The sequence below is a fragment of the Schistocerca nitens genome, chromosome 5, assembly GCF_023898315.1.
Source record: "Schistocerca nitens isolate TAMUIC-IGC-003100 chromosome 5, iqSchNite1.1, whole genome shotgun sequence".
Taxonomy (NCBI): domain Eukaryota; kingdom Metazoa; phylum Arthropoda; class Insecta; order Orthoptera; family Acrididae; genus Schistocerca; species Schistocerca nitens.
The window spans coordinates 444,198,428-444,212,660 of record NC_064618.1 but is presented as its reverse complement, the minus strand read 5'-3'; positions in this window follow the sequence as shown (position 1 = coordinate 444,212,660).

Genomic DNA, 14,233 nt, shown 5'->3' with positions numbered 1-14,233 from the left:
CCCCCAATGACCAACAGGCAGAAGTTGCAGTTCATTACAGCGTAAGGAAACAGGAATCACAACACAGGGAGTAGCATCCCCTGTAGGGACAAAAGAACCCCATCACACACTGAAGGGCAGTGCTGGAGGGAGAAATAATTATGTAAGGGATACAAGGCACGGTCCAGGGGTTTTATCGGCCAACCGCACTGCATAAAAGACAGGCCTGACTAAGTACAGGACCCATGGTGACAGTCGATGCTATTGTGGTACTAGAGGTGGAAAAACCATTGACTGCCTTCTTGTTCTCAGTATCTAAATAGAAACAAAGCAACTTGTCCTAATCGAATGGTGGGTCCGGCCCAATTGGAAGGTGATATAAGGCATTGGCATTTGCGTGTTGCACTGTCAGCGAGTAATGGATCTGATAATCATAACAGGAGAAGGGGTGAGCCCACTGCTGCAAATGATGTGCCGCCTTGTCCAACATGGCAGCTGGAGGGTTAAAAAGAACAACCAATGACTCGTTATCCATGATTAAATGGAAATTGTAACCATAGAAGAACATATGAAATTTCTTGAGGGTGAAAACAATCACTAAAGCCTCCTTTTCAATCTGAGAATACCACTGCTGAGTGGGAGCTAAACTCTTAGAAGTGTAAGCAATGGGTTGTTCAGACACTATGCCAAGACTATGGTGAGAGGCATCTGTAGACAACATAAGGTGCTGACCCAGCTGAGAAGTGGTCAGACACAGGGAAGATTGAGGCTTAGATTTAAGCAAAGTGAATGCTTGGTCAGAAGCTTAGGACCAGAAAAAAGCACATATTTATGCAAAAGCACGTGAAGTGGGTGAGCAATAGTGGATGCATCCAGTAAAAAAAAAAAAAAAAAAAATGGTTCAAATGGCTCTGAGCACTATGGGACTCAACTGCTGTGGTCATAAGTCCCCTAGAACTTAGAACTACTTAAACCTAACTAACCTAAGGACAGCACACAACACCCAGCCATCATGAGGCAGAGAAAATCCCTGACCCCGCCGGGAATCGAATCCGGGAACCCGGGCGATGCATCCAGTAAAAACTTACACAACTTTACCTAGAAATGCCTGCAGTTCCTTAACAGAGGCTGGCCATGGCAAAGCCACAAATGCATTAATGTGGTGACACAACAGCTTAACCCATGTGTCAGAAACTTCAAAACCTATGTACTCAGTTGATGGCTAAAAGATTGCACGTGAGACCCGCATACTGTGAAACAGAAAACAATGATCAGAGATTGCTAAGATGGTCTTCTGTGGAAGAACGCAAAACAATGATACTGCCAAGGCAATTGATGCATCTGGGTACAGAGACTGTCAGCTGTTGTAAAAACTGCTAAAAAATTGCAGGCACACTAGTGATGCCAAAAAGCAAGCATTGATACTGGTATAGGGCAAAACATCTATTGACAACGAGAAGGCACCTAGTGAGAAGGGAAGCTGGAGGTACACTTCCAACAAATCAATCTAGGAAAAGTAGTGGCCACCTGACAATTTTGCAAATATTCATCAGGACGTGGCAGAGGGTATGTATCAAACTGGTAGCACAACCTACGCCAAGGGAAAACAGAGATGACAACTCAGACCAGAGGGCTTCAGCTTCTGATATGGAACTTGATCTGATACTAAATTTACCTCATTGGCAATGGAGAAACCGAAAGCATTACATGCATCTAACTCATACATGTCTGTGGTATGTGAATGCTCCACAACAAGGTAGGTGAGAGGGCGAACAACACCTTTCTAAGAGACAGAAGCAGAGAACTGACTTAGGATCAGAATCTGCTATTTATTGAAGTGAACCAACTTCTGTGAAACTTATGTGAGGGGAGGGGAGCCCAAGTCCATGTATGTTTGTGCATTTACTAAAGTCACTGCAGTTCCCATGTCCTGTCACATTTTTAGTGGTTTATTAAACACATACAAGTCAATAAAGAATTTATCAGGAAAACAGTCATTGTAGAGTACAGTTTATGTCCATCAGTACAATTATGTCTGCCACATTTTAAGAGGTGTTACACACAAAGCAATGTGGCCTTTCTTTGATACTTGTTTCAAATCACCCAATGCTTAGGGCATACAGCACAGTGGAGTGGTGGCATGCAGCTGCTGCTGTGATGTGTTTTGTTGCTAGTGTGGCTGTAACCATTGCTGTCCCTTGTGACACCAAGTAAAAGGTTGTACTGCACCATCAGCTTCCCCATCATCCTGAACATTGCAGCGTACCAAACAGTGCTTGACTGAGTAATGTCCTATACTTCCCCTGATTCAGCAATCTGGTTGCCTGTGGCCTGTAACACTTCAAAGGACTGTGCTATATTGAGCACATTCATAAGTGTTGGATTCTGACACTGAAGTGCTTTTTCACCGACTTCCCTATCTGGGACCATAAAATGACAACTCCACGTGCCATGTGATCAGTGTAGGATATGTGATAAGTACTAATGACATATTTACATTGACAGCTCAACCTGCATAATTTTGCAGCCCAGGCTTTGTAAGATTGGTTTGGGCATTTCTGACAATGGTTAAATTATGCATGTGTTGCAATGACATGCATTCTGTCACAGAATAATTGGAGAGAGATGCTTCAGCCATTTAGGATCAAAGAAACGTAACGTCAAAAACAGTGTTTTGAGATGATTCGATTTAAAGGTTTTGTCCAAGAAACTGAGTACTTTCTAATAGTTTCTCACAAACCTATCTATGGTAAATAAAAAGTATACTTCATTGACTGTTGTTTTCTACTATGTGTTACATATTTTAGTTACTCGATGGACACTAATGAAATTCTTTCAATGAGTACTATAAGCAAGAGAAGTGTTTCCCAGGAAGTTTATCATCAGTCTTTGATGGAGAATACATAAAAGCCATTATTATATTCACTTTTCATTATTTGTCTGCAGTATATAAAATAATTTACAGGTAACAGAAATAATATTCTTGTTTTCTAATCTTCACATAAGAAACATAAGAAAAATCATTTTAACAAAACACAGTGCTCCCTCGCACCTGTTTTTCTGTTAATGGTTGACTGTTTTAAAAAGTAATACAACACATACATTTAAACGAACCAAAATTAGTGGTTTACATGAAATAGCTAAGGTGGTGACCTAGCAACAATAATAAAGGAGACAAAATAAAAAAATAAACATGAAGTCTATTCCTGTGATTCTCCCACATTTTTCTCATTTTCTAAATTGTTAGCAGCATTGAGTCCTTGCTATAATGTGTGATACCTAGGAGGTATAATACCCTTATTACATAAATCTATAAGACCTTTTTTCTTTTCTTTACTTATGTAGAGGGGACTCGCACATGCTGGGCACAGAGTATTGTCTTCAGGTCCTGAATTCGGAGAATTTCGTAGGCCAGGTCTTTTCTTGGTGTGCAAAACTTGAAAGTCATGATCTTTGTAGGAATACTTGAAACATACCATGTCAGGCTGATCTTTCATATACTGCATCCAAACAATCTTAAGCCATTTCACAGTTTCTCCATTCTCAGCAGTTTTCCTATTCTGAATTATTTTCTTCTGAAGCTGATTCAAATCTGAAATTTGAGTGTTATCCATTTCTGTCACTCTGTACTTGTTGGAAGTCATGCTTACAATTGTATACCAGCCATTGGTATCGAAAACATCCACGTGTTTACTTTTTCTTTTGATGCTTGCATGCTGAGTGTACATCCATTTGTGAATGTCCAGGCTCAAAAAAGCATTGGTCGATAGCTGGAATGTCCAGTGTATTCACTGCATGTAAACATAGCATGCTTGTGTTAGCATTCCTGTTCTGGTCCCCACATGTATCAGAAAACAAGGTTATCAGTTTTTCTTGTGCATGATTTTTCAAAAAATCCCACAGTCATGAAGCCACCCCTACAGACCCCCTTTTTGTTGTTGTCTCATCCAACATGTACCAATCGGTTTTGTTTTCTCCTACAGTAAGAACTGAGAGATTGTACATGGAGAGCCTTCTTTTATAGAAAACTGTCTTTGCATTCACTTTAGAGCAGTAAAGCACAACTTGGAAGTCAAATTCAGCTAGCAAAGATGCACCTTTTATTCCACTTTCTTTCTTAATGTTCTTAAATTCCCTTGCCATTTTTTTCCTTTTAGATGCTCTTCCTGTTCCCTTTTAAAACCTTTGTCTTCCCTTTCCTCAGCCGATAGGTGTGAAAAATTTAAACTTTTATCACACATATCTTTTTATGGCCTGTGGAATTTCAGATTAAATTCCTTTGTGAATATCTCCCTATACAGCCATAATTTCTTGACTATCTTTCCTTCCCCATAATGTTGTTCCCAATATAATATCTTAATACTTATATCAGCAGGTAAATAATCTGCTGTACACTCTTTCCTCTTGTAATGAGAAGGAAGGGTAGGAAAACTCTTAATGTGTTTCCTTATAACCTCTTTACTTTCTTTGGGTGTCTTTATACCTGGCTCATGACATTCTCTTTGCTCTTTCTCAATGACATGATGTTCATCTCTTTTTTTAACAGTATTTCTTACAAAGTTTTCAGAAATATCAAATGTTTTGAGAAAAAGCTGCATACACACTTCAATCTTATCAGATCCCTTTATTAGATAGAATTTCTTGGTCTTCTTTCTTCGTCAGTTATCTGATTTTGTCCTCACACTTCGTTTTTCTTCCTCTTCCACTAACTTATGTAGGTACTGCCTTTGTAGGTCAACTGACCCAAGATCCAAATAGGCTCTAAGGAATTTTGTCTGTCTTGCTCAGTAAACTTACTGGTGCACTGTTGTGGACATTTAGTGCAATCTTTTGGCTTCACATTTCTTTCAGGAACTTCGGAATTCTTTGTAGAAATATATGCCCTACCATGCTGTCAATTGATTTTTGTTTGATTTCCTTCCTGTTTCTCTTTAACCACAACCTTTTTCATTTTCTTGTTTTGTTACTACTCTCAGTACCAGCATTGTCATCTGCAATTTCCCCTTCCTGAAGGTGATGATTTACTTATGCTCTAGTTTCATTCTCAGCAATTTTTGTGACATTCCTTACAGGGGACATTCCATGTTCAGTACTGCTGTCTGTAACAATAACATGACAGGTATTCAGAGGAACGGAAAAGAAAATTAAGTGGAACTGCTATAGTGTCTAGTAATTGTTTGGCTGCTCACCAGAATCTGCAGTGTTGTCTGGTTCATAGGAAAGATCATCATCTGTATCTGAACCAATATATGTCCTGACCATCTCCAAATCATGTTCTTCCTCAGCTATGAATATAAACAATAATACTAATAACAATAATAATAATAATAATAATGACAACAGCAGTAATAGCAATAATAATAATAATGATGACAACAGCTGTAACAACAATAATAATAATAATTATTATTATTATAGTACTTACTACCAAAATGTATACACTAAGAAACAGGTTCTAATACTTACAAGATTCCATTAAAGTCTGTTCCTTCTCCAGGCACATTTGAACCATCTTTCTTCCTTTGGACTCCATAGTGCTCCTACTTGCTTGTAAACCCATTCACAACTGAAACATATTTATCTTCCTTGCCAGGAAGTAGCATTTCATTGTTGTCACAGAGTGACAACGACAATGCTTCTAAAGAGAAGTATCAGGAAAAGCAACTTCTAAAAGTTCTATTAGGTTCAGAGGAACATAAGAGCTGTTCTGTTTCACAAATTAACACTGCGTCCAGTGGTCTAAAAAGCTCTTCCGTCTATCTGACTCTTACTAGTTTTCATAAAATGTAGATACATTGACAACTAAAACGGAAATGGAAAGATAGAGTTATGCTTGTTTGATCGTAATGTAGGTCTTGATTTCATGTACCATATGGTACTAACATCTCAAAAGTGTCAAAAATGTAGTTATGGCTGTCTGATCCTAAATGGGTGGCTTGTTCAGTTCATCAAATGATAATCTGGTCAGTTCTTGCAAGGGAACAAGCTGGCACAGCAACTGATAAATGCATGGCGAAAGCCAGGAAAGAAAGAAAGTCTCACACAAGTTTGCACCGCCCACATGAGAAACCTGGAAATGTTGGCTTAACCGTGTCTCATAGGAGTCCCAATCTTCAGTCGATTCATCATATGCCAGAAAGGCCAATGGTTGCACTTATGGGAGAGTAACCTGCCATGAAAACGCAGATGCCACTTGATTGAGAGCGGTAGCAAAAGCCTGCTGTTATTCTGTGAAAGTTTGCTGCTGGGCAGTGAGAAGTTGGAGTATTTCTTCTGTTGAGATCCTTGTTGAGTGATTTATCACGCAGAGAAAAAATGTAACCAGGGAACATAGTTCTTTATAGAGCAACATGTAAGATACAGGTTGTGCATAGCACTGAACATGTTGACTGGACAACAGTAATACAGCATAAAGAATAGGCGAAGCACTCATTTACGTTCGCTTAAATAATGATGTTTCTTTAGTGGCTCACCAGTGTGTGCCAGGGGGCCAACACAAGTGCGAACCTGTGAAATGTGTGGGTACATGCTCTCTGAAGTCACACGCATCATTAGTGAAGGTACATCAGATACCATGTTTCCATTAATCTGGCTTGAATATACAAATAACATGCTGGGTACCAACTATGTGGCATTAATTATGAACTAGAAGTATTTGACTCCTCTCACAATGATTTGATTTTTTTGTCTCATCTTGCAATGGTCCCCTATATTTCAGAGAGACAATGGATATTCACTGGATTCCAAAATATTGACAGTATCTGAATATGTCAAGAAGAAATAGAGCAGTGACTGTTTCCCAGTAACGCTACATGTATTTGAAGTTAAGAAACAGAGTATAAGAGTAGAGTGCCTTGTTCACGGTATGAACAATTGTAAGTGCAGTTTGATATGTTTTCCGAAATAGGGATAAATGCCATGATTTGTAGTGTAGAAATCTGACTCGAGAGTAGTGTTCGACCGAACCTTCGACCAAAACTCCCACCTTCAGGCAAACTTTTGGCTTCAGGCAAAATGTGCCAAAGTTTTGGCTGAAGCCGAATTTCCTAGCAAGTGCCAAAACTGAACTAATTTTTGGAACTGAGCATGTGCAGTGAACACCTGACAGTTAAATTGCTACAGTCTCAAAGCTTTGACATACTTGGCACAGACTTAAGTACACTGTGTTGCATTGGTTAGCCACTGTTGCCAGTAAATACAAGTTCACACACAAATTAGATTATCTACTTTGGTGTTTTATCATATGTTTACAAACATTTTTATCTGACTGAGAAGAAGAGGATTGAGTTTGTGAAAAGCACATATACTTATACTTATCTACACCCAATTGCACTTAAATATTTATCTGCTCCTCCTATTAGTGTTCCTAGTGAACAGTTGTTCAGCACAGTGGGACAGTTGTTTGCAGACAGGCAAACTAACTTGATTGGTGAAAATGTTTGAACAAATTATTATTTTTAGCTTACAACATAAGACTTTATAACTTTGATTATTAATTTTTTCATTGATAGATATCAAAATGCTAATGGAAATTTATCATTCATTTGGCTATTATTGTGTGTTTTCCTAGTTGTAGTTGTTCAAGTACTTTTTTAAAAATAAATAAACATTATAATTGGCTTTATTTCAAAGTGTTGTTATTTGACACGTTGCAAGATAATTTTAACAATCTCATTAAATTGTTTATATTATATTTAAAAAAGTCATTATTTTATTCACATTTTGCCAATCTTGAATGAAATTTAGTGGAGCTATCAAATCTTTGGCTTCAGCTTAATGTTTAGAGTGATAGCTGATTAATTGACTTTGGCCAGAAATTGACCTTTGGTCGGACACTACTTGAGAGCAACATTTCAGACTCCACACAAAAATTCTCAGTTTAATGCCAATCAATACTTAATTATATTAAATGATGTAAGTGTAAGTGTTTGTGACTCTTCAGTTCTATATACAGGACCTCCGCAGCCCTGATGGTCTGATCAGTATACAATATGATCTGAGGGTGAGATGACCCCCAAAAATAAGGCAGCCTCCTTCTTTTTAAGGGGCTTCTTGAAAAAATTTTATTTTTAAATATTGTGACTAATCAAAATTACAGACTGTTTTATTGAAATAAACTATCTCCCTGAAAAAATTAGCTTTATACCTATTTTACACATATGCCATTTATTGATTGTCTACATTTTGGTAGTGCAAGGAGAATTAAAATAAACAAAAAGAAATGGTTTACATAAATTTTTATTTACACTTCCTTCTTACATTTTATCTAAATTAGTCATTGGTGGTATCATCATCATCATAATAATCACTGATATCATTATCTGGGATGATAATTAGTCTAACCAATGAGAGGCAAGAAAAGAGACAGTGTATTTCCATAAACAAGCAGCACTGAAATTTATTATCTTGATTGTCACAAATATTTTATTGTTTCGCCCAGATGTTCTGTGATCTTTGAGCTTGTGGTTTATGTTAGGATCTGAGCACACAGCCATTTTTTCATTGCTGAATGAAATACATAACTATGCCACTGACACCTATCTAGACTTTTACTGTCTGCTGCAGAAATGTTTACTGTTGTTGAGTATATTTCCAATTTTAAATTCAGTTCAATTCCAAGTATAAATGGAAAGGCTGCTAACTGAGAAAAAGATTTAGTTGTGATCTTTTTCAATGCTATTGTGAAAATAGCAAGTTTTTTTTCATTCAATAATGCATAATATGTTTTAGGTAAAGTTGATTTTACAGTTTACTCAACAGAACTAATTAACAAGTGTCATTACTTTTGTGATAACTTTCTCTATTCAATCCATAAAAAAATTAACAGTGGTTTATTGATAAAATAAAATATGTTAAAGAATAGTCCATTAAAACAGATTGTAGTCAAATTAGACATTACTCATGACTGCACCAGTGGCAGTACTATAAATGCTAGTAAGAGCAATTTTATGACACTACATATCAATTCCAATTCTTTAATGTAAATCTGCATGTGGCCTCAATTAATCTGTTACATGATGTAAAAATGTTGACCTCAGTAACAATAGTTTAATCTGTGAATGTAAGATGATCCTTTACTTTTTGAATGATGAATCTGAGAAAGAATCTTGTCTTGTTATTGGGTAAATATGGTACGACATGTCACAGCTGCATGGGATATGGCAGAAAACTGCCTTATGTAACCCAAGGTCATCCTTTACAGATTTAAAAGGGCTGTAATCTTATATGATGGTCAAAAAACACACTACACATCATGTATCCAAAGAATCTGACCAATACTGTTGGAAATGCTGCCTGTGTAAAGTGAAAATGCCATTAACTTATGCGCCACCTTCTTATTTACATTACTCACTTGCTTCATGGTTGGTCAGTAGCACGTTGTGTGAATGCTCTGTCTTTCGCTAAAAACATTCTAGCAAAAGATAACTTGGAGGTGGAGTAACTCAGCTGACAAATTTTCATGGCCTAAGATGATGTGGATCTTTGAACCAATGTAAGACAAACCCATGAAACTCACTTACAATTGGATTTTGTTACTAAGGCTTCATTTGATGACTGCTTTATCAGTTTTGGCATTTTCTTGGGGCTCCCTGCACAGTGTGTCTTGGATGTAGCATGAGTAGGAATATTGTTCTGTTACTGTCCGGCATTCAGCTAAGTGTGTATTTTTCTGTGGTTCAGAGTGTGATATCACTACTCAAAATTCTGTGGTCAATCGCACAGGGAAATCTCTGGCTGATGCAGCTTTATCCAAGCTAGGGAAAGGTTGAATTTTACACTGTTGCACAAACATTTGCCAGCTCTTAAAATTACTTGTCAAACAGGCTGTTTTTAAACAACCACCAGACACTGCCAAGGAGGTTAAAATACAAATAAGTTGTGTATTAATTGTGGTACTTTTGCCCAAGAGTAATATTACAACAGCTGAGAGGGCTGCTTTACACTCACTCAGGGTGGATTTTGATATTGTTATCTTACCTGTGGACAAGGGAAATGCTATGGTTGTCTTGGACAAACAGGATTATGTTCAAAAGACACAGTCTGATCCAACATACTGTAGATTTAAGTGCTGACATAATAAACTGAGTTAAGAGGAAGAGTGACAACTTCCTGGAGAAATGTTCCTCGTAAAGAAACTATCAAAAGTCATGACTGTTATTGTGCTGTCCCTTCTAGATAATATAGCCTTGCAAAGAGCTCAAAGTTAGATGTTCCTCTTAGCCCATTTTCGGTGCTCTGATGTACAAAGTAACAAAACACTTTGCTACTCTGTTGAGCCCAGTAGTAGATTGGTATGTACGTCACATTAGGAACTCAGCAGGTTTATTACATCAGTGACATGGACTGCATCGAAACGATACTTTTATTTCAGTAAGTTTCGATGTGGTCTCACTCTTCACTCTCATTCTTATCTGATTTGTTACGGTTGACTGAGGTTAGTTTTGGTGTTGAATTAACAAACATATATCTCGGCATATGTTGTCTTCCACTTGCTTTCTACTCACTGACCAGTTCTTACCCTTTCAGTGTTGCTTTCCAGATAGCAAATAGTTTGTGAACCAAGTTTGATTGAAGTGAATCCAGGGGCTTAGGAGGAGTTTTTTATCCATGGCTTTGCCTGCATACATGTCACATATATTTCACACCTTTTTAATACATTTCACATATATTTGTACACATATTTCACCTGTTTCTCTAGCGAATTTCACCTTGCAGTTTCGTTTACACACAGCTCAATGTTTATTACATCATATCTCCTGAACTATGTGTTGTGTAATGATTTAATTGTGCAGGTACATTCAGTGGTATGTATGATTACTGCCTGCATAATGTGTGATGAATACAGTTAGCAGTAAATAAGTAATAAATTAAAATGTCATGCCTGATGTGGCAGTTTTATTGCATGCACAGCAAAAATGCAGTAAGCAATAAACTTTTTCCTTTCATCATTTTGTGGGTGTTGTCAGTGAGAAAACATTTTGTAAACATTTCTAATTGTGGCTAAAGTTGTTGCAACTCACAACTGCTCTCATCTACAAATACTGAATGAATAAAGTCTAGCTATTTATGTGTTGTCAGCTACACTCCTTTCTCACAGCTTCTCCCACCCCTCTGGTAGGCAGGTGTTCCTACACACACAGTGATTCTTTTCAGATAGTAAGTGATATGTGTGCCAAGTTTGGTTGATATTGGACCAGTGGTTTAGGAGAAGATTTAGTTTTATAATATGTATGAATTTTGAGGAACATATTCTGGAGTTGATGACACTGTATCCAGCATGCTTTCAAAGTTACATAGCTGATTCTTTTAAGGTTTGTAACTATGGTAGTGGAAAAGGATGGTTGCCTTCCCTCCCTTGATATGTTGACAAGCAGGAAATTTGATGGTACATTGGGACATGCCAGTATAGGAAGCCAACTTGTACTGGTCTGTATATTCATGCTGACAGCTGTCACAATCTGGTTCAGCATAAATGGGTACTTTGTATCTTGGTTCATGGGGTTCACATCAGATTAGACCCAGATAGTTTGTCAGCTTAGCCCATGTTGAAGTCAGCTTTCACCAGAACGGTTATAATGCAGATGCCTGTTGTACTATCGACCAACCACAAATTAGGTGAGTCATGTAAATAATGAAGTGGCATGTAAATCTATGGCCTTTTGGCCTTAACACAGTGTTATAACCCAACCTGTGTCATAACGCACTTATTTAAAGAATCCCACTGATGTCAGAAGTGACATGGGAGTTTTGGTCATCTGTACTCTTGTAATTTCTTAGACTTTCCCGGCGATTGGATGACATCTCGTGGAAATCAGGTTTTCTGCCGGATATCATCGTCTTCCAAACACGATATTTTAAGATCATTACTTGACGTCTTCATCAGGTGTTCCCTGGGTCTGGGAACACCTGATGAAGATGTCAAGTAATGATGTCGAAATATCATGTTTGGAAGACGCTGATATCCGGCAGAAAACCCGATTTCCACGAGATGTCATCTGTATTCTTGACACATGAGCAGCTGTGTACAGGAGTGAAATGGCAATGGGATCAAACTGAGGCCTGCTCTCTGGTTGGAGATAGTACAGAAAGACTTGGATGTCAGGCATAGGAGGCAGACATGGTAATGTTAGAGAATTGAGATTCACAGGCAGCTTACTGGTCTGCTTTTTATTGTTTCTTCCTGTGTGGGCAGTGAATATGTAGAAGAGCATAGACTGGTTTCTAAAAACATTGACGAGGCTTACGAGATGCTCCATTCAATTACCAGAACAAATGGGCACCCTGGCCTATAGAACACAAACCATGGAAGTACCAGATTCCACTGCTCTAATCAAACACTTAGATTCAAGTATTCATCACCATAAGAGTGACATACAGACATAGAAACAGGTAGACAGTTGTACAATGGAGACCAATGAGCCTAGCCCAGAGGCACATACAGGCAAGCTATGCAAGTCTTTCTTAGTTCAAAAGCTTAGCTTAAGGTAATGCTCACTCACATGGGATCTGCTGTAGGGTATTGGTCATCAAAGGCCAGAACTCTTCTGATTTTGGACTCTTGAACTCTACCTTACTTCGCATTTGAGAGCATTTGGCATTTCATACTGACTGCATACAGATAGGACATGACTTCATGTTTCTTGTCTCCAATTCGCAATAAGTGAGCATGAAATTAGTGGTTTCTCAGGATGTATGACCTCTTAATGGACTGATTAAAGTAGCTTGCACTGTATGTCCCTATCTAAGTTACAAGGCAAGGCTTACAGCTAATATTCATATGTAGATGATTTATCCTTTTTCTGTCATTATTTCATGATTTGATTATCACAACAGTTACTATTTCCAACAGGGTTGGTCAAATTCTGCCAAAGGGTGGTGTGAAGCGTGCTTTTCAAACACCACCTAAGATTAGGATCCTTCTAGTATCTGTTAACAGTGATTTTAGTGTGGGTAAAATGGTTGGGTGTCTACCATACCACTTGTAGATGTAGCATGTTGTATACTGGTCAGACCATCATGACTATGGAGGACCTGTGTATAGAGCTTAAGCATCATACACACTTACAACAGCCAAGAAATCTGCTATAGCAGAACACTACCTTTGTGCCAGTTATCCTCTGGAATATAAGAACACAAAGATGTTAATCTCTGTGTTCTAGTATTCCACAGGATGACTGGTACCAAGGTAGCACACACTTCCAGCTATTGGGATAGTGTTATTACAGAAACAGTTGAGATTAAATTAGTAGGTGACTTTATAAATAACGATCAAGGGTTTTGCTTGAATTCTGCTTGGAATCCTGCTCTCTTCATGGTAAAACAAGAAAGGAACGAAGGTGGTGTTACTTGGTCCCCTCTCAATAATGTCTGATGTTGGTTAGTTCTGGTTGTGTCATGGCACTAGTTGTTTACACTGTTAGTGTTGTAATATGACATATTATGGTTCTTGGTTAGAATAGCCCCACTTTCCTTGCACAGCACTTTTGTGTTGCATTTGAGCCTTGAAAATGATGGGGTGTTCACCTGTTGAAGTATTGGCAGTTATTGAGACATTGCCTGGCTCAATTCTCGTAAGTTTTTTGAATCAGTATGCATTAAGAAATGCTCCATGGACATGAGGGTAGGCTGCATTGTCTCTCTGTCACCAGACACCAGTTCTATTTAAGACATCCAGAATGCCATTGAGCATGATGTATGTGACTTGTACCCAATTCCAGCCATTCTCCTTGAGCTGTGGTTAGCTGTTTTGTGGGTCATGCATCAGAATGGCACAACAGTGCTTTTGGTTTGTTGTAGAGCCCATTCTATGACGTATCACAGCCACCTTCTATGTGAAAGGAGTGTGCTGCTACATGGTTGTAGATTAATAATTCTATTTCAGTTTCTTGTTAGTGTACAGAAATTATGAAGTATTCTAGAACACAGTTATGACACATTTCTTTCTTATCTGTTATCAGGCGAGAGGGTGGTGGACATTTCATCTGTGGCAAATCACCTACAGAAGAGGAAGGAGAACCAAACACAGAGGATCTTGAGGTTGACTATAGTTATTTTGACAGCTGTGTTTGGCCATATCTTGCATCTAGAGTTTCAGCATTTGAACAGTTAAAGGTACTAAAATCAGAATAATCATTCAATGTGTTAATGAAATATTTAACTGTTATGAGTGTGATATGGTAATTTCTGGAGGGAAACAACAAAATTATGGGGAGTGCCAACCAGTCACCTGATGGTATTTGACAGTTAGCACACA